The 27,020-nt window shown below is 44.7% G+C and overlaps 1 pseudogene; it reads right to left on the reverse strand.

The window, feature by feature from the left end:
* On the reverse strand, positions 1-27,020 carry LOC120841357 (annotated as a pseudogene).

The raw sequence follows: 27,020 nt of genomic DNA on the forward strand, positions 1-27,020 counted from the left end.
TTTTTATAATGACTCGTGCATACAATATTTATTTCGCTCGTTGATTATTCATTTGGTGGTCCTGGGCACGATCTGCGAAGCGAAGGTCTTCATTGCTGGACCCTGACATACATTTTTTTTTTCCAGTTGCTGCATTTTGTGTTTACTCGACTCGATAATTATGCAGCGTTTAATAGCTGAAGAATTATTCTCTCCACCCGCCACGGGTAAAATTTCTGTAAATGTCAGTTTTATCACTTCTCTTATGATCGAAATTTCCAGCAGAAATGAGGAGAATCGGAAAATTGAGTTGGCTCTATTAACACGAGTGTCATTTATTCCGCTAATAACTATGCAACGTGTCTGGTAGTAAACAAAAAGTAAAATGTAAAGTTCCACTGAAATATATTTAGTTATAGGCAGAACCCAAGTTCACAATGCAAAAAAAAATGCTCATGCATAGATCTCATAGAATAGAACGGTTCGTCTCGTCGCTCGTCGGGTTTCATCGAGTTCGCCGCTTGGGGCGAACTGGAGATCCACTAAGGTCGAGGCGTTGTCTCGTCTTCCGGGGGGCGAAAGTACACCTTCGTTGTGAGGCATGAGACGAAGCAGGGAGCTTGTTTCTTGTTATGAAAGCCTGGGTCTTGGCTTACAGTCACGAACTTATGCGCCATCTGGGAGTTGACCTGAGTCATGAGCCACACCAGGTCTTTGCGGGGAGTGGACAGGGCGTGCTCATCAAACACCTCGCAGAGCTTCTGTATGAAGGGGGACCCCTCGCTTTCGTCTCTATAGGCATAATAACCTGCACGAAAAAAACATTTAATAGTTTTTTTTTGTTTTTTTTAGGGGAGTTGTTGTGACTCGTCACAGCAGTCACACAAACTGTCTCTTCGTACAGTCGTAAACGTCGCAAGCAAAGAACTCTAGTTGAAATCTAGAGGGTTTACTTTCCCGCAAAGAACATGGGTAACGCCAATTGTTGTCATATTTCAGTCTGAGCGTGGAGATTGACGAGGTCTAACCTAAAAAGAAAATCACTTTTTTTTTTTTTTTTTTTTTTTTTGTGCCAAACTAACGAAGGGCATTTGGCGCGCCCCAGCGGTGGACCGAGGATTCATTTCAACCACCTGCTGGGGATCTTTTGACGTGAAAATAAAATCTCGGTTTTACACGGGGAAGCGCCATCTCCGCAATAACCATCCGTGTCAGATTGAGGCGCCCTCGGGCGGGATATTGGAGGCCATATATGAGAGCGCTATACCTTGTGACACTGCGGGCATGACCTTTGACCACGCTTGGTATCACCGCGCAGACTATAAGAACGGCAAGCGTCGCGTTCTTTTTTTTTTTTTCTTGCTGTTTATTGTGTTTGATGTATCCACCTCTGTATACGCTCTGCGGCCGGGTTTAGTATAACTATAGGGAGGCCCAACTAACCTGGCGGAGTAGCGAAACCTACGAAGAGTTCAGGACGAGAAGGAACCGGAAATGCCCAGCCGGTTTCAACAGTTTCGTAGTCACCTTCGTGATCCTTAGGCAGGACTTGACAGGTCTGCGCGTTTTACGTGGGAAAATAAAAAGAGCGTCACAACGTTATTTTAAATTTGCTTAATAAATATTTGAAACGTAAATATTTTATTCATAAGAAAAGAAAATATATGAACCCAGAAGCCCATTGACACGCAAATTTATATATTTTTATGTACACCGCGCAACAAACACGACATTGGAACTTTTTTTTTTATTTGACTTGAAAAAGTTATTAACGAGCATCAAAGTTTAGGTTAGCATCCCAAGTGAACCCTTTCCATTGTAATAGTGCAGACTGAAAACCTTTTAATTGTTTAGAGGGCGGTGCAGCAGTCCACAGGGTCGTGGGAAATCGGTGCAGACCACCGTGGTCCAGACGCAGCAGATGCTACATGCGCCAGCCCGTGCTCCTGAACAGTGCTTGCACTGCACGAGCGCGCGAGCCTGGCGAGGTCGCTGAAAGCCCGGAGCTCGCTTTCAGCGAAACGGAGCATGGCGCACACCAACTAGGAGCCCGTGGAGCGAAAGCTCGCCCTACAAAACCCGGGATCAGGCACGTAGCCAAGATTTTGTTTCGGGGGGGGCCCGCCCATGACAAAATGCTGTATGAGGGGGAGGGGGGAGAGGAGGTCCCAGCAAAATGAAAAATTTCGGGGGGGGGGGGGGGGGGGGGCCGGGCCCCATGGGCCTCCCCCCCGGCTACGTGCCTGCCAGGGATTCTGGGTTCAACCCCTACCCCTGCCCCTGCCTAGGGCGCCTTCATGTGCGCTTTGCTTAGGGTGGTGGCATCTCGCAATTTTGTCCCACACGTTTAGTTGTTTTTTTTTTATCAGAAGCGCGTGAAAGAGCGTGTCCCTGCACGCGTTTGTAGCGCTGACCGTGCTATGGCGACATAGCACAGGCCCGTCCGCTTTCTCCCTGAGCGGCCCCGTCGGCATCGGTGACGAAGCATCTGATATGACGCGTCGCAGCTAATGGGAATTTAGGTACCGTTTTCATGTTACGCCGACTTCGCTCCATGGGTCAGTTAAGGCTTTCGCATTAAGAAAGGTAATGTATGCAGGATGTTTCACTCTTTAACCTACATGTACACGCAATTCAGATTATTGTTTTTGCTTTGTTCTTGGAGCTTTGAAGCCTGCGCTGCTGAACGTTTATGCTCAATGCTACGAGTGTTAATTAGGTATTCTGGACGACTTATGGTCATCGGGGCAAAATGTCATGTAAATTTCCAAAATACTGGCTGTAATCGTAGGGGTTGTCGTTTTATTGCCAGCAATTATAACTGGACCAGCAATATGCTTTCTTCACTCGCAGATCAAATAATAAAAATACCGAATCTCCTTTTTTTTAATTGTATTCTCGTTACAGTCATCACGTAACATCTACATCAGTGCAATGTCACGAATGGCTGTCATGGTAGCGTTAGGTGTCGATCAAATGATTTATCAGTTTAAATGCACGATCTTAACCAATTATTCGCATGATAAAGAACATTTGAGAAAACGATTTCCACTAAAAGCTTGCCTATGTTTCTTTTATTTTAATTTTAGTTGCATTTTTTAGGGGCGAAGCTCCTTAGGCTCTAGCCTTGTCCGTCCGGCGTCCGTGCTCACATCGATCTTGTTGGTGCCCGTGAGCTCACCTGCTCGTGTAGGGCAAGAAAGAAGAAAAAAATAAAGAAAAAATGATGAAAAAGAAATAAAAATGTTTGCACAGTCGACAGGATTCGAACCTGTGCGGGGAGACCCTAATGGATTTCTAGTCCATCGCCTTAGCCACTCGGCCAGGACTGCGGGACGAGGCTCTGAGATGTGGTAGTAAGTCGAGAGCTGGGGATATCATGAATGAAACGTTGCATGTAGCCCCTCAACGTCTATACAGGAGAGGGCGCTGCGGTCAAATGCGTATATAATCGCGTTAAACTTTGCATGTATTGGCTCAATGTTTATAGACGAGAGGGCGCTGTGGTCAAATGCTCAAATGCGTATATAATCACGTTCCATACCACACATTCTCTTTCTGACATAGATGAAAACAAACGAAAGGCTCGGCATGCTGCGGCTCAGCGTCTACGCAGACAAGCACCACCAGAGCTTCACCTCAATCAACATCATTCACCTCGTGGAGATGCAGTCTTTTTTTTTTTTTTCAGGTTAGGGTTGTGAATTGTTTGCTTCTTCAACATGCGACATTTCTTTTTGCAATAACTCAGTAAAGAATCATAGTCATCCACAGTTTTACGCTGGATCATTCCTTTCTTCACTGTAGTTACCAATATGGTAAACATGGTGCTGCTGATGATTTTATTAAGCTCGGTAAAGTCGAGGATGAGTTTAAAAGCAAATGTGTGAAATACTGCCCTTAATGTTTTAAAGATACAACAAATGGAATAAAGAACCAGTAAGTTTATCTCAATGGAGGAAACAAGGACAAGGCTGGTACCGTTGATTTTTTTCCAACAAAGTGAGAAGGGAATTGTTCTCAAACTGTCAAGGGAAGTCGAAAAATGTATGTAAATCTGAAGCATTAGTGACCTATAAATAAGCATCTTCCCCGTGCCTTGCAAAAAAAAAAAAGCCTTAGTTAGAACTAGTGAAGCCCGAGATCAAAACCTGCCAGACGCAGAATTTGTAATGGTCCGTGAAGAACGCAAAAGACTTGTTAAAAAATAGACAAAATTAAAAGTTATTAGCGAGACTGAACGAAGACCCATTCAGCCACAAGAAGCGGCGTCGGTTTCGGCGTAGTCCTGACCTTGGTTTGTGCCGGGTTTCCGCTAGGCGGCGTCACCGAAACTTCTCGCAGCCAAAAGCTGAATGCTCCTCCCAAGAACATGGTGATTTGACGTGGAGCCAAGTAGGGGGAGCGTAAGAAGTTGAAAGGATATAGGAAAGGATGACGCGGGCAGAAGTGGAAAGTGCGAAGTGTACGTTGGGCCTTTAAGAGTTCAGAGGCAGCTCCTCCTACCTCTTTCCACTTAAGTAGAGCGAACGCAGGAGAGGGTGCGACCTCCCCTTCAGCGCTTGCTCTGCTAAAGTGGAAAAAGGTGGGAGAAGCTTTCCCGGAACTCTTAACTCGACACCGACAATAAATCAATCACGCGGAGTAAAGGCACGGCAATACTGCGTTTTTTTTTGTTTTTTTTTTTGTATGGGTATGTGTGGGCGAACCAACAAACACAACGAGCGCGGTGACGATGCATTTTTGGTGCTGTTTGATTGGCTCTACCGGATCATAGTGTAGGCTGCAGTCAGAAAATGAGCATCTCTCTGCCGCAGTCAATGACTGCAGTGATTCCGGACTGGCAGGATGTCTGATACCGAGTAAGGTGATGCGCCCGGCCAGAGTCCAAGAAGGGAGGGGTTTCGACAAAAAATAACCTTTTGGGTAAAGCAACGATTTCCGGAAATTTGTGTATTTCGATTTTAACCGGTTTTGTATATGTTTGACGTCGGCGGTTGTTTATGAATGTTTTCCGGTAACAACAGAAAATCTACCCGGCATCCAGCACGCGCTCCGTGCCTTCCGCGGTGCTTTGACTGCGCGCGCGCACTCTACCAGCAGGAGACGCTGAAGCGTTGTCGGGTGTATGAAGCACTCGATAGAGGCGGGGCACACCTGAAACTCTTCCGTGCCGTTCTTACCTTGTCAGTGATTATAGCTATATAAACGTAAATAATTTATTTTTAGAGGTATTCAGTGAAGTGGGGAAATTGTTTTATACTCATTCCAGAAATTATGGGTTTGCACGATTGGAAGAAACAAAAAGCTAAACTGAAAGGGAGAAAAAAATTCATGTTTCATATATATATATATAGATATATATATATATATATATATATATATATATAAAACTGAGAAGAAAAAAACCCTTAGTGAAAACAGCAACAGCGGACAATTTAATCTTCGACGTTTCGGCCGGAGTCCGGCCTTCGTCAGGAATATATATATATATATATATATATACATATATTATGGGGCATTAGTATTTAAGGTCCGACTAATTTCTTTAACATTCTTTTTCGTAATAGAAATTCTAAAAAAAGAAAAGGTGTATCTATATATTACAACAAGTATATCAGCAGATAATTTTGCCGAGTTAGGGGTAGCTGTTTTTGTTTCTATTTTTACTCGCCTTTTTATTACCCTTTCTAAAATATTAACACCACTTTCTACTGCACGATGCGCTCTTAATATCCATTGTTACCACGGGCCCTAAGCAATAATTTAGAGTTGGTCTCCGAACAGCCAACTAATAAAAAAAAAAAGAAAGCAGGGTAGGTTACATGTTTGCAAGATCTCACCTGGTAAAAAAAAAGTTTAGGTTTGCTTCTGAGTGTCTTTGCTTCAAGGATGGGCTTCATGATGTCCTTATGGCTGAGCATCCCGTCATTTGTTGCGCATTGTCCCAGCTCGCCGTGACTCATGAAGACGCAAACGAAGCAGACCGCGTCCTCCTTTGCCTCCTTGGCCGCTGGAGAAACAAAATATATATCTATCGGTTAATGCCCCACCCCCGGGAGTCTTGAAATGTTTCGATTGCAGCATACGAGTCACGATCACAAGCCGCGAAATATAGGCGGTGGCTTGTAAAGGCGAAAGTGCTGCCCACATCCGACGTGCACGGGCGTTCATGGCAAAGAAAGATTAAACTCCCCCGCTATTTTAAAGCTTGTCTGTGATTCTAAGCAAATACTTTACTAGGGAATGAATCCGGCTCCACAAAAGTTCAATGGTCACGCCATCAACGGACTTTGCATCAACAGCTGGAGGTTAGCATGCAGCCTTGAATTTTCCCCCTTTTGATTAGGAGGGGTGGCTGCCGCCATCTATCGTTGTGGAAACCCATTCAGACAGCGGTGACAGCCGTCTCTGCTGTCTTGGCGAATCCGGTATCTTGGTGCACCTGCGGCAGTCCTCTCTCTCTCTCGGCGCCGCACGAAATCGCTACAGCGTGAACAGCGTACCTTCTCTCGGACTCGGGGTGTCCTCCGTACCTCGGCAAACCTCACTCATGAGGGCCCTCACTCACCCTCACTCACCCTCATCTTCACAGGTGAGGTGAGGGTGAGTGAGTTTTTGAACCAGGAAAATTCATGAGTGTGAGGGTGAGTGAGGGCCGTGAGGGCTGTGAGGACCGTGAGTGCGTGAGGGCCGTGGGGGCGGTGAGTGCGTGAGGGATGTGAGGGCCATGAGTGCGTGTGGGGCGTGAGGACGGTGAGTGGCGTGAGGGCCATGAGTGCGTGAGGGGTGTGAGGGCTGTGACTGCGTGAGCGGTGTACGGGCCATGACTGCGTCAGGGCGGTGAGTGTGTGAGTGGCATGAGGGGTGTGAGGGCCGTGAGGGTGGTGAGTGCGTGAGGGGTGTGAAGGCCGTGTGAGGGCGGTGAGTGTGTAATGCCCCCTTCAGACGGAGCAACTTTCTCAGCACTTTCGATATTGATGGCGGGTTGTTCCCTTGCTTTCTTTAGATCGACACGAATTGCTGAGATCCGGTCCGGCTCGAAACAAGCGAGCAGGAGCAATTTGAAGACGCTTTAGAAGCGGGTGCATCCAATCAGGGATGCGATATCTTCACGTGACACCTCGTGCCGGTGATGATAACAACAAAAGACTTTGGTTCGGGTTTGAAACTGATCGTTTTGGGAAATAAACTGTTTAAGAAAGATGCATTAGAATCTCAACGAGATTTAAATGCTTAAAACCACGTTCATATTGCGTAATTGTGTGTCTAAATAGTGCAAGAAAAATAAAATTTCATGATGATGATGGCAAATTACAGCAATTGGTTGCTACGTGTGAACACGGGCGGCCCGTGTTGCTGGTGTTGCGACGTCAAGTTTCTGGTCGAAATTGCCCCATCTGAAGCGGGCCTGAGTGGCGTGAGTGCCATGAGGGCCGTGAGGGCGGTGAGTGCGTGATGGGTGTGAAGGCCAAGATTGCGTGAGGGCGGTGAGTGGCGTGAGGGCCATGAGTGTGTGAGGGGTGTGAGGGGTGTGAGTGCATGAGGAGCGTGAGGGCGGTGAGTGCATGAGGGGTGTGAGGGCAATGAGTGAGTGAGGGGCGTGAGGGCGGTGAGTGCCTGAGGGGCGTGAGGGCCATGAGTGAGTGAGGGGCGTGAGGGCGGTGAGTGGCGTGAGGGCCATGAGTGCGTGAGGGGTGTGAGGGCCATAAGGGCGGTGAAGGCCGTCAGGGCGGTGAGTGCGTGAGGGGTGTGAGTGCGTGACGGGCGTGAGGGCCGTGAGGTTCAGTGAGGGTGAGTGAAGGGCTGAAGGTGAGTGTGACTGTGAGGATGTGGGTGAGTGAGGGGCTGAAGGTGAGTGTAGCTGTGAGGGTGAGGGTGAGTGAAGGGCTTAGGTGAGTGTGGCTGTGAGGGTGAGGGTGAGTTAGGGAGTCCTAAAATGCCGACCTCTGGTCCTCACCACTAGGGGAGAATTTGGCGCTGTAGACGCGCCCTAATTCTACCCCGCTCATTTGCATTAGAAAGCGAGCTTACAGCGCCAAGTCCTCCCCTAACGGTGCGGGCAGCGCACGTCCGATAGAGCGCATTTGCACTTTGCTGTCCAGATTGTGGCATGTCGCGCAGTCGCGCGGAATTAAGAGAGAGAGGGGGAGGGCTGCCGGCCGGCGCGCCGATATAACGGGCGCGCAGAGACAGCAGAGATTGGTGTCTTAACTTCTTTTTACTAACCAGCACGGCTCTCTGCGCGGACGTTCATGTGAGACGCAGCTGTCTGAGTTGTTAAGTGACCTTCATCATTCGGCTTACCTGTCCAGACATGTCGATGCCATTTTTATTTACTTAGTAAGTGTTTAATTGCGTACCACATAACCGGTTGATATATAAGCTGACTAAACTAAACTTATCCACAGGTGTTGTTAAATAGATTAAAACCTTTTTGAGTGAGATAGGCCAGTCAGTTGTGATTGGCAAACATCTCTCCTCCCCTCTTCCCCTGACATCAGGTGTTCCGCAGGGATCTGTACTGGGTCCTGTGCTTTTTCTAATGCACATCAATGATCTCCACTATAACATCAAATCTTGAGCTCGTCTTTTCACGGATGATTGCGTCAAATACCGTCCCGTTGTGGACCCTCAAGTTAGTACAATTTCACAAGATGACTTAGACACAGTTTTATACAGGTGTGACACGTGGCTGATGAAAATAAAAACACAAAAAACAAAAGCTATGACTTTCACTTCGAAACGACATCTCACACCTCCCACGTATTTCATTGGTAGCGACGCCATTGAAAATGCCTGAACCTTTAAATAACTTTATCTCTCATCGGACTTAGTATGAACCTTCACATTGAACACATTGCTAACAGGGCCTTGCGAACACTTGACTTTCTCGAACGAACACCGTTCCAAGCAAACTCAGATACAAAACTTGTTGCCTACACTGCCCTTGTCAGATCCCAACTTGAGTATTCATCAGTCATCTGGCACCCTCATCAAACATATCTGGCAGATAATATTGAATCGATTCAAAACAAAGCTGCTATATTTATGTCTTGTGACTACTCCCGATTGACAAGTGTAATCATTTTAAAACTTCCACTTAACTTGTCACCTCTTCACACAAGAAGGCACATCGCACGCTTATCGTTTATTCATAAACTTTATTACAGTCCCTCGCCTTTTAGGGACTCTTTCCTACTACCAGCTCACCATATATTGTCCCGCTTAGATCACCCTTTCAAAATTAACCCCATGTTTGCACAAACCAACATGTTTAAAAACTCTCCGCTACTCCTCTCCATATAGGACTGGAACAGCCTCCCCAGAAAAATTGCCTCCATCACTCTTTCGTCTCCGCTCTAAACATGTTAAACCTTGAATAGCCTTGTATCCCCGCTGTATTTTTTGTTGTCAGTGTCTTGCTTCTGACGTAGATGTTTTTATTGTACGCCATCTTTTTTTAAAGCTTATGTTTAAAGGCCGAAATAGCACCAAATGCTTTGTGCCTTTAATTTATGCTTTTACCTCTATTTTTTTTATCTTTGTCTCTTTTTGTTGTCACTTGGTTCAGTTGTACGAATCTTTTTATCACGTTCCCCTTATATAATGCCCGAAAGGACCTTTAGGGTTAAAATAAATAAATAAATAAATAAACCAAACCATGTGTAGAAACGCCGTTAACTATCCTGGAACGATCTTAATAGCGGAGACTGGAAAAAGCAAGAAATTTTTAAAAAAGTTGGCGTGCTGAAGGAGAAGAGCGATGTCAAGATACCTTTCTTATTCAGGTGCCTTAGCCAGCACGCCTGAAATAGACAGGGAATGTCGGGCTCCTTCTCTTCCTCTATAGAACGACATTACAGTCGGGTGGTGCCAACTCGGAAATCGGACTCGAAATTGGACTCGTGAACAATCTGCGTCTTTGCCCGATCTCACTGCTGTGAGGACGTCATAATATTTTGTGCACAAGTCTTGCTTCCTTCCGGGGTTGGTTTTGCCTTAATTAACTGAAAGAACCCACCTTTTTCTAGCGCCTCTATGACTTCACGTGTATTTCTGTCCTCATATGTCTGGCACCGGAATCCCAGACGTTGGAAGGTCCACTTGATCCTTTTTACATCTAGTTCGGCTCCTCTCCGCTCCTCTAAACCCCCATGATTGAATATCTGAAATGAGATAATTTTATGTGTAAAAAAGTTATTTGAAGGTATAGAAATTTATTCTTGTTCAATTGTTAAAAAACTAAATGCAATAATTATTTTCTATTTGTTTTTCTGTGGATCTTCAAAAATTCCGCTTTCGAAAGCAACTTTCGAAAGCGGAATTTTGGAAGATCCACAGAAAAACAAATAGAAAATAATTATTGCATTTAGTTTTTTTTTTTTCAACCCGCACTAACATAATCAAGAACACTGTTTTGTGCGTATTAGATAGGTTATTTTTAATTTTATTAAGACATACCCGTTTTAAACGCAAAAAGCCAAGTTCTTTCCTCTTTCAACCAAATTTTATATGAACTATTTCGTAGAGCGTATGAACCACGCACAAGACTTGTTTTCTTTTTTGGCCTGACACCGAATATACAATTTACAAATAGAAAAGAAAGTAACCGCACTCTAGGGGCAGTAGAAACTCATCATAACCGAACGCTTTTTAGTATCATGCACCGCAGAGCGAAAGCTTACACCGCTGAATATGTATCTTACGGACTAGTCCTACAAAGTGCCCCAAACATTTTTACATTTTTTTTTTCCTTTAACAAATAAGCTACGTATCGTCGAACGCTCCTTCTCCGCCCAAATATAGCGCTCAAGGTTCGAACCGGTTGGCACAGTTTCCGCACTAACCGTTATTTTATTCAAAAGATAAACTGATATTTCTTTTTTATTTTGGCAGCCGACAACGTTTTTTGAATACATGCATTCTCTTTGGCGGCAGCTATCGAAAATAGGCCAAAATGCGCCCCATTTTTTGTATAAAATTATAAAAAAAATCACTTATGAACATTGAATCAAAAAACGGTTAATGCTGAAACTTTGGCATCTGGTTTCGACCGCTTGCGCTACATGTTGAACGGAGAATGAGAGTTCGGCGATGAGTAGTTTATTTTTGCGGTAGAAAAAAAGTATGAACTGTACTTCTTTTCCCCCTTTTTTTTTTGGGGGGGGGGGGGGCATTTTGTAATAATTTTATTGTGTGGAGCACATATCCCACTGGTGTTTTAAACGCATCCTGAAAATATCGATTTCAGCATGAAGGCGTAATAAAAGTGTTACTGGCTTGCCTATCGCGATCCTGGCGGTGTCAGAGAAGAATAGCCTACGCGGTAAATGCGGCGGGCGACTATTCTTCTCACTGTTCTAGGCGTTACCGAAAAAAAACAAGAAAAAAAACGAAACACGTAGCTATCGTTTCTTGACATTTGAAGGAACGCGTTACAGGCTAAGGTTACCTCAAATAAAATTATGACAAATCGCTAGGCACGGACAAATCGCTAGACAGCGCTTTGTCCGTGCACTCCTTTCACTTGTCCTTTGTTCAATTTTTTGCGCTGTTTTCACGCTAGGCAATAGACGCAGTTTCAAAAGTACGTCAAGCAACATTGGCGGCCGCCATTGCTCGGACACGAAGCGCGTGATTGGATCCGATTCCTCGCCAGACGATGACGCAGCCCTCGCGTCAGCGTCTGGCGGACAGGCGTTGGCGCAGACTTTCGAAAAGGGTCTATTGTGTTGGTTACGTGAAACGTTCTTGCATTAAAAACGTTTAGCGATACTTTGACTCACCAGACGCCTACGTTATCGGCGTTTAACGTGTGGCACGTGTTCACTTGATCGTTCTTTCTAGAATGAAGCGACACTACCGCTAATCGGTTTGATAAACCTGGCGATCTTCCAAAGCCGTCCATATATATACTAGAAGCTTCTCTCCCTCAGTGCTCAGAGGTGGCAAAACCTCCTAGATATACTTCGTTTCAGCTTCGGTCCGAGCGCGGCCGATGTTATGAACCGAAGGGCCAATCAAACAGCGGAAAAAGCGTAGCGTCATGGCGCGCTCTCTGCGCTTGATAGGACTAGGCGGCGGAGGAGCACGCACAGAGAGACGGCGAATAGCGGCTGGTCGTATCAACTGCAGAGTACGCCATGATGTTGTGCCTTTTTCGCTGTTTGATTGGCCCTTCGGCTCATAACATCGGCCGCGCTCGGACCGAAGCTGAAACGAAGTATAACAAAGCCGCATTGTTGATAGAGATATCGTCATCAGTGAAGGCAAACGCTGGGCACAGATTGGACAGGACGATCACGTCAACGTTCGGCTCAAACTTGACACGAAGCCGAACGCCGGCGCAGCACTCGTTCCCAATCTGTGTCTAGCGTTAGCGTTCTCTGATGACGCAGAAATGTCAGCACTACGGCCCTGGGGTGCTATGTTGCGTTTTTGGACTGCCAGGAGACTAGGGAGAAGGAAGTGACGTCAACGACACAGCAAACGCAGATTGGGTGTTGATTTCGTTTTCTTCTGTCAACATCCAATCTGCGTTTGCTCTGTCGTTGACGTCACTTCCCTCTCCCTAGTCTCCTGGGAGTCCAAAAAGCGCAACATAGCACCCCAGTCTTCAAGGCGGTGTTGGAGGATGTCGAGCTCATCCTCGCCTGTCTCATTCCTCCTCGTCTGCCCCTCCAGCCACATGACCTCCCCGTTTACCAATCAGAGTCGTGCACCCGACCAATCACTCTCGAGCCTCGCGGCCACGCTTTTATCTAGGCTTCACTTTTATCTGGGTTTCACGAAATGCCAAACACCTTGCGCACGAATGATTCGCGTTTATAAAAGGAACGCGTCACTGTTAAAAAGTTACGCGCGCTACCTTTTATTTATGAATTCAAACGTTTTACTGTTTCGACGTCACATCCTATGCATAGGCGCCATATTTCAAGAAAGTGAGAGTGCTCGCGTGAAGAAACGAAAGGCAAAGTCTCGAAGGTATGGGGGATTAATGAAAGAATCTCATAAGTCTTGGTGCCTAGAAACACCCAAAAAAAATCTAACTCTACGTTTTATTTTAAATTTATATGAATAGTATGCGAACAGTAACGTAACCCTGTTAACCGTTACCCGAAATAAGTAACGTAAGTACGTTATGCATTACTATTTTGAAAACGTAGCGAGTACGTTACGACGTCACCGAAAAAAAGTAACGCGTTACATGTAAAGCCGTTACTTGTAACACCTAGATCTCCCGGAACGTCCATCATAGGATATATCTTTAATCGTAGGTTTTCGAGTGGCGTTCTCAAAAGAGATGCAAACACATGCGCTCGCATACGAGAAGATACGCGTCAACGCGCGTAGATGAGAGCGCGCGAAAGATGTAAGTATAATCAAGACTTCAAGAAAAAATATTTAACAAATAAAGGGATGTGATTTCTACATTTTGCGCTCGTGCCTCGATCGGGAGATGTCAACTGTGGGCTGCTAGGTGGAGCAGGCTACAGCCCGTTACCAAGGGTAAAGCCACTATCACCTATCCACTCGTCAAGCCTCTTTAAGTCAAGGCCAATCCGGTATTAGTAACGTTGGTCAATCGCGATCACTTCTTACTGCGGCCAACGTTGCTCCGGCGTTCGCCATTATTTTTTAGATGTCTGTGTCGTTGAGGTATTTAAGTCGTCCGCCGCCATATATTCCGTTTAAATCTTTCTTTGAGATTTGGAAGTGGCTTAAGTTTTCATGTGGCAGATGTTTCGAAACGTGGTAACTGTCTACGTTGTCTTCTCATAATGCTTACTCTTCATGTTAAGCCTTATTCGAGTCGCGATGTTGAAGCGGCAATTTTGGTGCGCAATCACCCGGCGTGTAATGTAGGGAGCTTTCGAATTTCTCCAGATATGATATTCGATCCGCTATGCGTTACGACCAATGTCAGTCTGTAAAACGGTAGAGCCTGCGATAGCGCTCGTGAGAATGAGCTCATCGCTGCTACTTCCAGGCGATCAGGAATCTGTTGTGTTCAGATGACCGGAAATGGAATTAAGTCCTTTAGCCGTCACGCGAATTCGCACCTGCATCACTAAATCAAACCTGTGCATCATTAAATCACACCTGTGCATCACGAAATCGCACCCGGGCGTCATGACGCCCCAATCATCGAAGTACTCTTCGATACTGACGATGACAAGTTCTTTTCTCCCTGGCAACTGCAAATGTGGGCACTTGAATCCGGTTACTGTTATTAGCTATTGTTCTCCACTACAGATCTTTTTCGTAGTCCATACTCCTGTTTTTTAATGTTGCAGCTTCACATTAATAATTGTCCTTTCACTTATTTTTCCAGAACCCTCTTTTGACGACACAAAAAGAATAATGACACGCTCATGGGCGATGCCAACTTCTAAAGTGAAGTTGTGTAGCAACCTCGTATATCATGAATTTCTACCATCGTGGTGCGATTTTTTTTTTTTTTACACAAGTCTGTGATGAGAATTTTGAGGCTCTGATATAGACCGACGTCGAGCGTTGCAAACGAGGCGTAGCGCTGCGCACACAGATACTGATTGGTCCCAGCTATCGAGTTCATGCTTGCCGGCGAATGAGACGCGTGCGTTCTGCGCTGCTACGTTCGCTGCGCTCAACGTAGGAGTGTAACAGAGTCTATAAGTTCCTCATATCTTTAAATTCTCTAGTTTTCTTTTTTTTTTCGTTTAGTTTTGTTTACCTTATAAAGGTTCTTTTCTATTTCAGGAAATGTATCATCTGACATTCTGATTATCTGCTCCGGACGGACAAATAGATCCTAGTCGGACTGCTTGAGGATGAGTATCGGACGTCCTAAGGATGACCGGACGTCCTGAGGATGACCGGACGTCCTGGCTCGGGCACACTGAGTACAATATTAAGAATGTATTTGCGCCCTCTGGTGTGTTAGCGCCAACACTGGTTCTGCTGTAGGTTGCACAAAGTCCAAAAAGACGACGAAATCCAAAGTAGACAGAAAATGAGACGCCACGACGAGAGCGACCCTCCCGTCCGCTTACCACACCTACGACCAAAATATTCTCCCACTTCGGGACCACCTTTGATGCATGGGCTGGATCAACACCACCTCAGGCCTGAGATTGGGCACCAGTCCTGTGTCAGTGTTCGGCTGGGGCTCGTGTCCAATAGATCGGGCTCGGCCCCAAAAGCCGAGATAGCGCGATTCGACTCTGATGATGTTTCATAGAGGGAGAGGGGGCCATGTGGAGGCTTTCATTATTCTAGGGGGTGTTGGCCGGATAGGAGGGTAAACATATCAGTCGAAGGCGCGCGTTCCTGACACAATAGATGTACGAGCACAAGCCCCACGTGCGACCGACTTCGAGCGAAATGTATCAGCAACTTGAGATAATATATACCGCACTGACCCTGTGGCTGAAGATAAGGCAGTCCCCTTTGCTCTTAGCCACCTCGGGAACGATCGCCATTTGGGGTGCCGGAAGTCGTGCCAGGACGTTTACAGGACTCACTGAAATTGTTTCCCTGAAAGAAACATAATTTTAGTACACGCGCTGTGAGTTATTTTGTGTGATTCAGAAATTGTTAAATTTAAAGTTTCTGAACTACATTTTGCTTTGCTTTATTACCGTAACGTTTGGGCGTTCGTAAATAAAAATACATGAGCTTCGCAAAAAAAGAAAGACACTTATCAGCTTTGGAATATTTGCGCATAATCTCCAAAAGAAAGTACATTTAGTATGCAGAATCAGAACACCTTAAAGGGATACTTCAACGAAGTTTGAAATATACCCGTTGTGTTCACAAATAGGCTCAATAGGATCCCCAATACCCGTAAATGACAATCGCACGTTTGTATTTTGAGCCTGATGGCTGTATTTTTCGTTATAAACGGCCCGCTATGGCAAACGCTCGGAGAGCAGCCAGCGGAGAGCACGTCACATCCGCCGCAATCGTGACGTAGTTTGTCTCGGGACCTTCCCTCCGGATGCAGGGGACGCTGCGAGCTATCTCAGCCAATCCCGCTCTATGGACGTAGCCCGTGATACGCTTTCCGCTCGTTGCTGTGCCTCCTCTCGAAGGTCCCGTGACATTCACAGGGCCTTGGACAAGCCCCAATGGCTCGTAGCATCCTCTGAAAGCAGCCAAAGCACACCAGCGATTGGGCCACCGCAACTAACCCCCAAGCTGTCTTTCTACGAATTTCAAGTGACGTGGTAATCTTCTATAAACTTCTAGACACTAGAGGGACAATAGCGACTCCTGGGACACACAAAAGAGAGTCTTGGAGAGAGGGAAGTCCCTTCTTCAGCTCTTGTCTCGTCGTGCCTTTAGTCGTGGCCGGAGGCGAGACAGTTACCGTCACTAGCTGTCAAGGTTCCTAGACGGGCATTACAAACGAGGCGTTAGCGACATCCACCCGGTGCTCTTTGCTAATCGATTAGTTCCTTTTAAAATTCTTTTTGGTGTTTTTTTTTTTTTCAAGTAGAGATTGGCGTGTCTGATGTGATAATCCTCCATTGAAGACGAATAGACCAAGAAATAAGCGCCAAAATTTCGTTGCAGTATCCCTTTAAAACCGAGATTTGTTTTTAAGAAACTAGGAGCAATCTAGCGTTTTTAGTAAAGTTTTCATGCAGCTCTAGATATTCGAACTTAAATATTCGTATAAAAATGCCGAAGAATCAAGTTTAATCGATATTGTCTAAACACCAAGCGCGCAAACTAGGCGGTGAAATTTAAACGTAACGAGAAAAAGGTCCAACAACTGTTGGCAAGGAGACACCGTTTTTTTTTTTTTTCTATTGGTTTAAAGGCACTTTATTTCACTTTGGCAAACTGCAGCTGTGAGTGTTTTTTTTTTTTTTTTTTGTCAATCTTAGATTAAGGAAAAATTACATAACTCGGAATACAGAAAATTGAAAGAATAAAATACTGAGGACAAGCACAGGACAACCACTTTCTTTCACCCATGAAAAAAAGTGGTCGTCCTGTGCTTGTCCTCTGTGTTTTATTCTTTCAATTTTATGTATTCATGTTCAACCCGCTCGGCCTTCACCAGTCGGAATACAGGTTGACTGAAGCCACGAAATCAGCGCGTAGACAAGGAGGGTTATATGTCGCATGCTCACTGCTCCTGCAAGTGTAACGTCTTTGACTCAAAGGGAATTCTTGCATACGCCATTTCCTCAATGCGCTTCCGTCGATCGCAATGACTGGCTCACGGTGTTGATTGTGGAAATGTAAATGACAATGATATTTTAGAGCGCAGCTCTTAGGCACCCGTTTCCGGGTTGAACGGCGTCGGCGTTGGCGTAACCGCGCGCGTTGCATTATCGGACGTCAGTATCCCCGTTAAATTTAGCGGGTTAAGTTTCCCCAATAAATTTAGCGGGGAAATATACGTCACATGACCTCCACACCCACTCAGTTTGTCCGCTAAATTTAGCGGGGAAAATGACGTCACGACTTCGTGTCACGTCACCCATGAACGAATTCAGCGCCAGGAGGAGAAGACGAGGAAAAGAAGGAGGGAGGGCAGACCCTCCCCTCCGTACCCTCCACTCCTCCTCCTCAAGAGCTGCGCTCTAGTTTCGCAATACATTTGCAAACGACCTTCATTTTATAAAGCTCGTTCAGGAGTGTTAAGACGAAGCAAAAAAAAAAGGCTATACAAGCACGTCTCTTAAACTAGTTTTCTTTTTTTTTCACCTCTGCCACATGACCAAATGTAATGTCATTTCGAGGTAATAATATTATCCGATCGGCAAATCAGCGCGCGCCTTTCCTGGCACAGAGTGGTTCATGCGCGATGGTCCTAGTCACGATCATGAGCTAATTCGCCAATCACTTAATATAATTATTTAAAACAATATTAAGTTTTGCCGTGCGGCACGGTTATTACATTAAGGTTCCACGCGAAGCGAAAGTTCGTCGGCTTCTTGCCCAGGGGTATCGATGATGTCAGATTGCCTAGATCTTATTGGCTAATTGGAAACAAAATAGGGGGTACGCCTCAAAGCATCAGCATTGAGGTCAACGCATTATCCTATCAATCAAGGCCAATCAGAGCTCGGCGTTGCTCTGACGTCACCGTGACTTTAGCGCAAGAAGCAGACGACTTGCTCGCCGCATATGTCACCGGCAGTCAAAGAAAGACAAGACGTCGCTATTTTGCTTCTTGGACCGTTTTTCGACGTTTTTATGCGGTGAGCAAGTCGTCTGCTTCTTGCGCATGAGTGGCGGTGACGTCAGAATGACGCCGAGCTCTCATTGGCTGATTGAGAAAAAAATAGTGGGCAGACCTCAAAGCATCTAGCATTAAGGTCTACCCCTTTTTTTTTTCCATCAGCCAATGAGAGCTCGGCGTCATTCTGACGTCACCGCAACTCCTGAGCAAGAAGCAGGCGACTTGCTCTTTGCATTCACTAATGCCGCAATCTGATTGGCTGCGATGCGATAATTGGATATTTTTAAAGTTTTCTCAGCACGTAATCCTGGTTGCTTTCCGAATCCCAATCGTGAACACGTCTTCTACCTTTCGGGTCCACATTTAGAAGTAAACTTCCTCGTGGTACGCTGAGCAGCTGAAAGGCTTTCCTTCAGTTGTAAAAACTCTCTAATGTGAGCTAGTTTAGAGTTTTTTGGCTGTCCTTCAAGAACTTACTTAGGCGTAGGTTCTTTTTTAATAATTATGTGAACCAACTTTCTCACTAGAAACTTCAGTTGATAATAAACTGAAAATATATTTATTGATACAGTCACCGTAATATATAATCTAAACAAGTTCCGTATTGTCTTGTCAAAATATTCCCAGGTACATTCAACTTAGTTGTTGATTTTTTCAGCAGACATGGGAGCACAAAAGCGAAAAAATTTCGCAAATTTTTGCCAAGTGCTTACCTACTTTGCGCGTGGTCTTTTTTTTTTTTTCCTTGGAGAAAGTTTATCAGGGAGCGGAGCTGGAGTTTCACGGAACATATGATAACGTAGCGGGATGAGTAATCGCTGATAAGAAACTGGAGAGACAGTGTATGACTCAGATAACTCAAGCATATTAGAGCACAATCCTGCCCCTTCATGTGTGCCTCTTAATGCAGGGGGTTTGCAAAGCGCCCGTAATATATTGACTGATCATTTCATTTGACCAGAAAGTGCTAAAAGACATGCATCTAAAGTTTCTCGTTCACAAAGTATGATACGCGAACTTTGTAAGCTGCAAACAATTGGCAGGCTGGGGGCGAGAGAATTCGATTAAAGGCCCGTTCACACTCTTGCGACCTCTTAAAACTGGGTTTCTTAAAACCTCTTAGAACGCGAGGACACACTGGCGCCATTTATTGGGTAGCTGTGTAAACTTGGCGGTCCGGCATATTTACTATTTCTCTCGCGCATTATCCTTTCTTTCTTGGCTCGAAAAACCGTTGTCAACGCTATAAACGAGCCTTTCTTGTAAACCTTTTCCACAAGGGCGCCGCCATCTTGAATTGTCGTCACTTCCAGTATGGGCGAAAACATACTTTGCCGTCACCACGCCAATAGAAGACATTTAGGACATAAGCCTTACCGTCACACATTCCCGTTTTGGCTCCCCTCTATTTTTTTACTAGTTACAGGTTAAAACGTTTTACTATTTTGTCGTCGCCCATACTGGAAGTGACGACAATTCAAGATGGCGGTGCTCCCGTGGAAAATGTCTATAGGTATTACGCACGCTTGACCTCGGAAATCCCACAAAACCTTTGCTCTTGTGAAACGCAGTTCCAGGGTATACCGCATAGATGGCGCCAGCGTGCCAGTGTGTTTTCTCGTCCTAAGCAATTTCAAGAGGTTTTAACAGATCTCGTCTCTCTCGGTCGCACTCGTTTGCAAGTGTGTAAACGGGCCTTTAAGCTTTAAATCCACAGATGTACTAATTATGCAAATAGGCATAATAATTATTGGTAACAGCTTAAAGAGTGTCATGAGGCTTTCGCTTATAATCCCGTTTGGGACGACAGTAAGCCTGGTTACCAAAAGGAATATATTGTATTATATTTTAACATCACGTATACGTGAAAATCAATTGTTGAATGCAAATTAAATTTTACACCAAAGCAATTAGGCTATGGATACAACCTGGAAACATACTTCAGGTCAAAGAAAACTGTAGATGAATTAATACTTTGACCGCGATCAGCCACATGACCGGTTGCTTACGATTTTTGCGCTTTCTTACGATGTTTGCTTTCACAATATAAATGTGAAAAGAAATTGGTGCTTTCTAAATCCCAAACACTCTAAACTTCTTGCGAGCGTTCGTTTCCACGTAAAATAGTGCTGCCACGGTGCCTCGAACGTGTTTCCGAATGCTGGGTTTAGCGTCCTATGCCGCCCATTCATAAAAAATGGTCCTGAAGTCGAAATAAACTTCGTCACTAAAGCTGGAGTGTTACGCTGTCGGATGTCGCGATTTTCGCTGTTGGGTATAGAATATCCAAGCAAAAAAAGCCCCAGCAAACGCGAATGCCGCCCTCTCACGGCGTCCCAACTCCTGGCTGCCAAAGCGTCTGTGGACTGTCAAGCAGGGGAGCGACCTGCAGCAGAACAGGCGTCCGCAACATCCACCACCGCTGCTGGGACACCGCTAGGATCGTGGCTGGAGGCAGCGTGACACTTTTATGACCTCATCAGGCGGAAATCGGGGGACCACGCTTTTGGACATGGTAAACACACCAGGCGGAGGCGCGCTCCAGGCACTGTAGTACTAACAAAGAAAAGAAAAAAGCAAGGAGCTCGAATATGCTAAAACTGGCATGTTTTAAATACTACTTTTATGGCCTCTGCGGAATGTTAAACGTTAAAGAACCATACTATTCAATAGGCGAATATTATGTTCCTTCAATTTGCTACAATTAAGAAAACATCTAGAAACTTCACGGATTAGTTGTAGCTTTGTTATGGCTTTACTGGCAGCTTCGAATAATGGGGTCGCTTAAGCAAACAAGTGAGATACGTACTTCTGAATTAAATTAAGCTTTAAATAGGTTTTACAAGTGTCGCAACAATTACTTAGAACTGTGTTAATTAGTAGTAAAAGTAAACCGGTCTGGCGCACTTAGACATGCGGCACAAATTCGAAGGCTGACTGCCAAAGTCAAATTTGGGGGTTCCACGTACCAAAAAACCAACGAAGGGCATCTGGCACGCCCCAGCGGAGGACTATATACATATAATATATATCGGCTTATGGCATTACAAACTACACTTTCAGTCTTAACGTTACTTACAAGTCAGGTGGCAGGGAACGGCACTTACGGTCACCGACGTCCATACCTGCAATTTAAATAGAAATCGAAAATGGCGTTATTGTGATCTACGTAGTCTTTAAACAACACAAAATATTCAAAATAAAATTTTAACGCCTTCAAAACCCCCACAATAAAGTTTATTTTTTGTTTATAACTTTCGAGTTTACAATATGTTGGAAGTTTACCAGCTCGCCTGCATGCTCTATCTTATTGCCTTGTTTGTTGTGCAGCCGTAAAAGATTTTCTGCAAGCACTTCTTAAACCGGCACATTTTGATACCATATTTACTGCTGATTAAAAAATGGCTAGTTCACATGAATTTGAATAAGTTTCTAGGGGCCAGTACAGTATATTACAATATTTTTTTTGTAGGATAGACATTCTCCATTCTACAAAACCAATATCTTTTAAGTAAGTGCGGAAAGGCGATAGCAGATAGCTTGGTGATGAGTGATGGCAAATACAAGGTATTTAGGCATGTTAATGATTTTCTCATCCTCGGACGCAATCCCGATCTCTCTAGCTGTGAAGTTACGGAGAAGCTAAAGGTATTTAATTCATGCTGCCACGGATTGTCATTTCCTCACGAGACACCTAAACACGGGATCATGCAATTCCTTGACCTCAAGCTCAGTTTTCTAGGTGAGCATATTTTTGTGGGTTAGAGTACTCCCCTAGATCTAAGAAGGGGTTCCTTCCCTTTGATTCATGCCACTCCAAGCTCGTGAAGAGAGGCATCGCGACCTCGTGTCTGGAGGCGTCTCTCAGAAAGTCTTGACTGCATAGCGCCCGGGATAGTTTTGTTAGACAAGTAGATCGTCTGCGAAAAGGGGGTTTCCCAACGAGCTTATTTGTCGAAGTGGCTGGGAGCTTGATAAATAAGTTTAAGGGGACGCAGAAACCATCGCGCGAAAAGAGTAATATTCGGCCTGTGGTGATCACATCCATATATGCACGGTGTCTCACATAATCTTAAGAAGGTAGCCGGGCGTTAAGATGTTCCGGTCGTATTTTCAGCGCCTAACAAACTGTTGCGATTATGCAGGACAATCAATGACCCCCAACCGATAACAAACCCGTGCAATAGCAAGCATAAGAATAGACGCACTGATTGCACAACCGGCGTCGTTCACGAAATCCCAATGACGTGTGGTTTAAGCCATGTAGGGCAGACTGGAAGATGTGTCGAATGATCGGGTCCGCGAGCACGCCACTTCAACTAGAACCACACCGTCAGGGCATTTGGCTGTATATTGCAGCCGATGCTCTTGCACCCTGTCATTTGACAGCACTAGAATTTTGGCAAAGTACAAAAACAAAGTGTCACGCGAGCTTCATGAGGCATTTGAAATTAAGGTTAGAGGTGAAAAATGCATTAACAAAACTTCTCTGGCTCAATCTACAAATGAGTTTGAATATTTAAAACATGGGCTGGGCGGGGACTAACGCGACGTGTTCTGTCTGATGGTGTGCTCCCGTTGGTATATGCGTTTGTTCGTTTTTTCCTAATAAATTCAGTTGAGAATGCGCCCTGTGTCGTTGTTATTCTACTCTTGGTCCGTTTTTTTCGGCGCTCATCCCCCATGATGTACCAACTGACCCATCTAAGCATATTATTGCTCATGTGTTCGATCGGAGTCGGGGGGCCCCAAATGGGGGCGAACATGAATGCTGTAACACTTAGCCTAGAACCCCGTGTAGGAGATGTTTTGATTTTTGCATGTCTGTTTTTGGGATCTCTACTTCGGAGGTGGTTTTTCTCCGTGTATAACTTCTCTGCCTTCGTAAGGGTGCTTTGTCTTGTTTTAACGGATCTTTCGAACTTCGTCCGAAATGTTTTTTTTCTTGTGTATGCGCTTGGTTTTGTCATGCTGATGTTTGCTTTGGGCTTCGAGCCTTTTGATTGGTGCTAAGAAAACTCCTCTTGATTGGTTCTTCCACAACTTTTTCATTCGTGGACTGGAGGACCCCAGAATGCTGCTGAACTCAATACACTCTAAAAAAGTCTGTGCGTCTACTTTCACGCACACCACTCGGAGAGCCAATCGCCGCAACTTGCGGAGGCAGCTCAGCGAATGACGATGCCGAAGCATATGCTTAGACCAAAAAAACGCAGTCTGAGTTGTGGCATTAAGTAATGCAAGCGTGACGTTTTGCATTGCTTAATGTCACAACTCAGACTGCGTTTTTTGGTCTAAACATATGCTTCGGCATCGTCATTCGCTGAGCTGCCTCCTTAAGTTGCGATGATTGGCTCTCCGAGTGGTGTGCGTGAAAGTAGACGCACATACTTTTTCTAGAGTGTATAAGCGGCCACTGAAGGGCCACAGAGGACTTGGCTCCCGGATACCAAGCATTGTCCATCACCCTTTCTCTGGAGGCCAACCTGCACGTCCGATCCCCCCTTCGGCTGTGGAGTCTTCCGCCCGCTAACTCGCAAACTTGGGACCCCTTACGGCTGTGGAGGAGTTCGGCTCGCCCGTCTTTGAGTGGATCCTTGTATGTCGAGTTTGGCTGTGGTCCAGGCACCCGCTGAAGGTGTGGTCGAGGAGGACGGCAGGGGAAGTCGCCAGAAGATAGAAGTATTTTCCTCCAAAGTGCAATTCCTTTTATGTGTATTCTAATATTTAACTTTATGTCAGTTCTTTAATAAATCTTTATTTTTACTAACCGAGCTAAGTGTAAAAGCCCCATTTCTATGCGACAATATGGTGGCACCCTCAAGAAATATGCGTGGAAACTTTCCGAAACTCTCCTTAACATCGCGTTCCTGCGTTGGCGTTAATTTTTTTTTTTTTTTCAGAAAATATTTTATTTTTTTTGTTTTTTCAAACCGACGACGACGTAACCGACAACGACAGCCTACCCTCCCTATCCAGTCGCTCGGCGCATCCTAATACTGCCACAAAAAAAAAAAAAATAGCAGTTTTGCAAAAAAGAAAATAGGAGCTGTTCATCTAACGACCCCTGTTTGGCGCTGCCTACAATTAAGATACTTTCCTTCTCGCCTGCCGCTCTTTCTCTCTCTTTTACCGCAACATGGCTGCTTATTCTTCTGGAGCACACCACAGGTATAGCATTAGCGGCATCGAGCTCTGCCTGCAATTATTTAATTTTCTTCATAATATTTGAGGCCTGGCCGAAGATCTTTAATGGTATCAAGGGAGATCTGCAGCCGGAATTATTTTCATCGCTTAATTCCTGAAAGTGTTTGTCGAAAGGTTGCAGCCTCAGTTTTGAATAGTCGAACCAATTTTTTTTTTAATAAGAATAGCCGGTAATGGATGATGCATATTATCGTTACATAACGAAAATACCATGACTCCTCTTGTCTCGCTGAGAAAACGGAGAAATTCGTGCGATAACATATAGGTATACAACGTATGGTTCCTGATTATCAGAGCCCTCCCCAAACGGCACGTGTTGTGATGTTTGGCGATAGTAACGTCAAGAGTAACGTGGACATTCATCTAGATACATGCAAAAAATTATTGTAGGATTTAGCAAGAGACGTTCGACCTCAGCGGCAAAACAAAATCTTATACTGTAGTCAGATAGTAAACACAATAGGCATATTTATTGTAAAAAAGGTATTCTTGTAACAAGAATACCTTTTTTTCGGTGTTTCGATGTAGCGACTGAAGGTTCGGTCGTCGGTCTGCTCTAAACGATAAATGTGCCTATTGTGTTTACTATCTGACTACAGTATCAGATTTTGTTTTGCCGCTGAGGCGGCAGCCGAGTATTGGATATCGTTATCGGAATTATCAGTACGATCTATAGATCAAATTGATAATTCCGATAACGATATCCAATACTCGGCTGCCGCCTTTGCGCACAATTCGTATCGTTGCCGGGTAATGTTATTAAGGAAAGGGGAGGGTCTTAATAATAATAATTATTATTAGTATTATTATAGTTATTAAAAATAGAAAAATAATAATATTAATACCACAAGAAACACCTTTTTGTACCCCTGCAGTCCAGCACGTGCACTTCCAAGTCTGCATAACTTTTCTTCACGCGCATGCGAACATGCTTGCACGACAGCGGCACCAGCTGGTACGTTGCAATCCATCGTTTTACACTTGCCTACCTTTGCCCAAAATTCGGCGCATCGGTAACCACAAAAACAGTGCCAAGTGTTTTTTTTTCGGTATCTCTTGAATACGACTACAGTATTGTACACTTGCAGGAAATCGCACCAGTGAAAACGCAAACAGCTTGTTCCGTCATGACAAAATGACCATGACAAAATCTGAAAGTGAAACCAAAACTAAGTTGCCAATTTGTACCCAGAGTTCATTTCGTGTCACCGTTCCACCAGGGGCGCGCTTCGTTTCAGGAAAAGATCTATTCACGGTAAATCGCTTATATGCTTACGGTGTAATAGGAGGCTTATTTGATCTCACTTCCACACAACGGAGATTAGATATTGTTCTGAGATATGAAGACGCCGGGAAAGTCCTTGTCTTCCAGTGGTAAGTAGGAATACCGCGAACCTCCCGAAGTTCGGGTTCGAAAGGTTCGAAACTTTTTTAACCTGGCAAAGGTTTCAATTTGTAAAGTTCGCAACTTTCGAACCCCGGTGATATTCTAATTTGAATATTTCTAAAATTTTAAGGTTTCTGAAAGGTCCAGTTTGAAGATATTGAATTTTGGGACAGATAGGTGGAAATATTCGGACATTTTGATTTTATTAAGATTCAAGTTCGAAAGATTTCCTATATGACGATTTATTTCGAGTTACAAGTTTGAGAAGTTCTAAAGTTTCGATTTTAAGTTCCAAGCCTGAATTTCACGGATAGAAATCAATAGAAAACATGCTTTGAACTTTGTTGGGCTTTTGTTCAAACGGTCAAAGCTCGTCGAACTGTTGAGCTCTGCAGGTTCACAAGTTCGAAACTGGTTGAATTTCGTACCGCAGTAAGTTCAAAATTGTCGAATTTCATAGCGCGAAAAATATGAAGTTCGAAAACAATTGAATTTCTTAACGACGAAAATTTGTAAGTTCGAAAATCGTCAAATGTTTTATGTTATAAGTTCGACGTTTCGAAACTTTGCCAACCCTTCGAACCTTTCGGTCGATCTTCGAACCTCAGGTTCGCAAAAAGCTCGCGGCATGTCTAGTGATAAGCAATTGACCCCGAGTATAAGCTTCTCAAAAGTTTAGCACTTTATAAAAAACCACATGCGATTTACAATTCACGCCTTTTTCTTTTTTGCTTGGTTACGGCTCCCAGGAGAAATAAACTGCAGAATTCGCTTTTAGTGTCGTGAAAAACTTCAATCCAGATTTATGACCGAGTTGTGACAGGCACATTTGACGAACGGCCATCTTCCTTTACTGTATCACAATATTCGAATAACTCAAAAAACCATAATAAAATTCAGGCTTCGCGAAGAGTTCGTTCTTAGAAAGTATTTTACATGCTTTAGACTGCGATAAGCCGTCAACGATTTAAAATATTACGGCAGTTTGTTTTTGATTTGCGCCATCAATCCCAATTCCGCACCTAGAACCCATTTGCTGGCGTATATAGACCCAAAACTTGTTCCTGGAATTCGGCCAATCTAGTTGAGTAAAGCAATGAGTCGTATAGGAAGAGTTGAATAGACAGAAGCCGAGTTCAAGAGAGACTTACCCCTCGTGATATCCTTCTTGTCTGAGCACCTGCGGAACCGTGACTGAGTCCGTACCCAATGGCCCCAGGCCAGTGAACAGGAGGCGCCTCGGTCGGCTGCTAGTCGGCG

Source organism: Ixodes scapularis, unplaced genomic scaffold, assembly GCF_016920785.2.
Source record: "Ixodes scapularis isolate PalLabHiFi unplaced genomic scaffold, ASM1692078v2 PGA_scaffold3__209_contigs__length_174095766, whole genome shotgun sequence".
NCBI lineage: Eukaryota > Metazoa > Arthropoda > Arachnida > Ixodida > Ixodidae > Ixodes > Ixodes scapularis.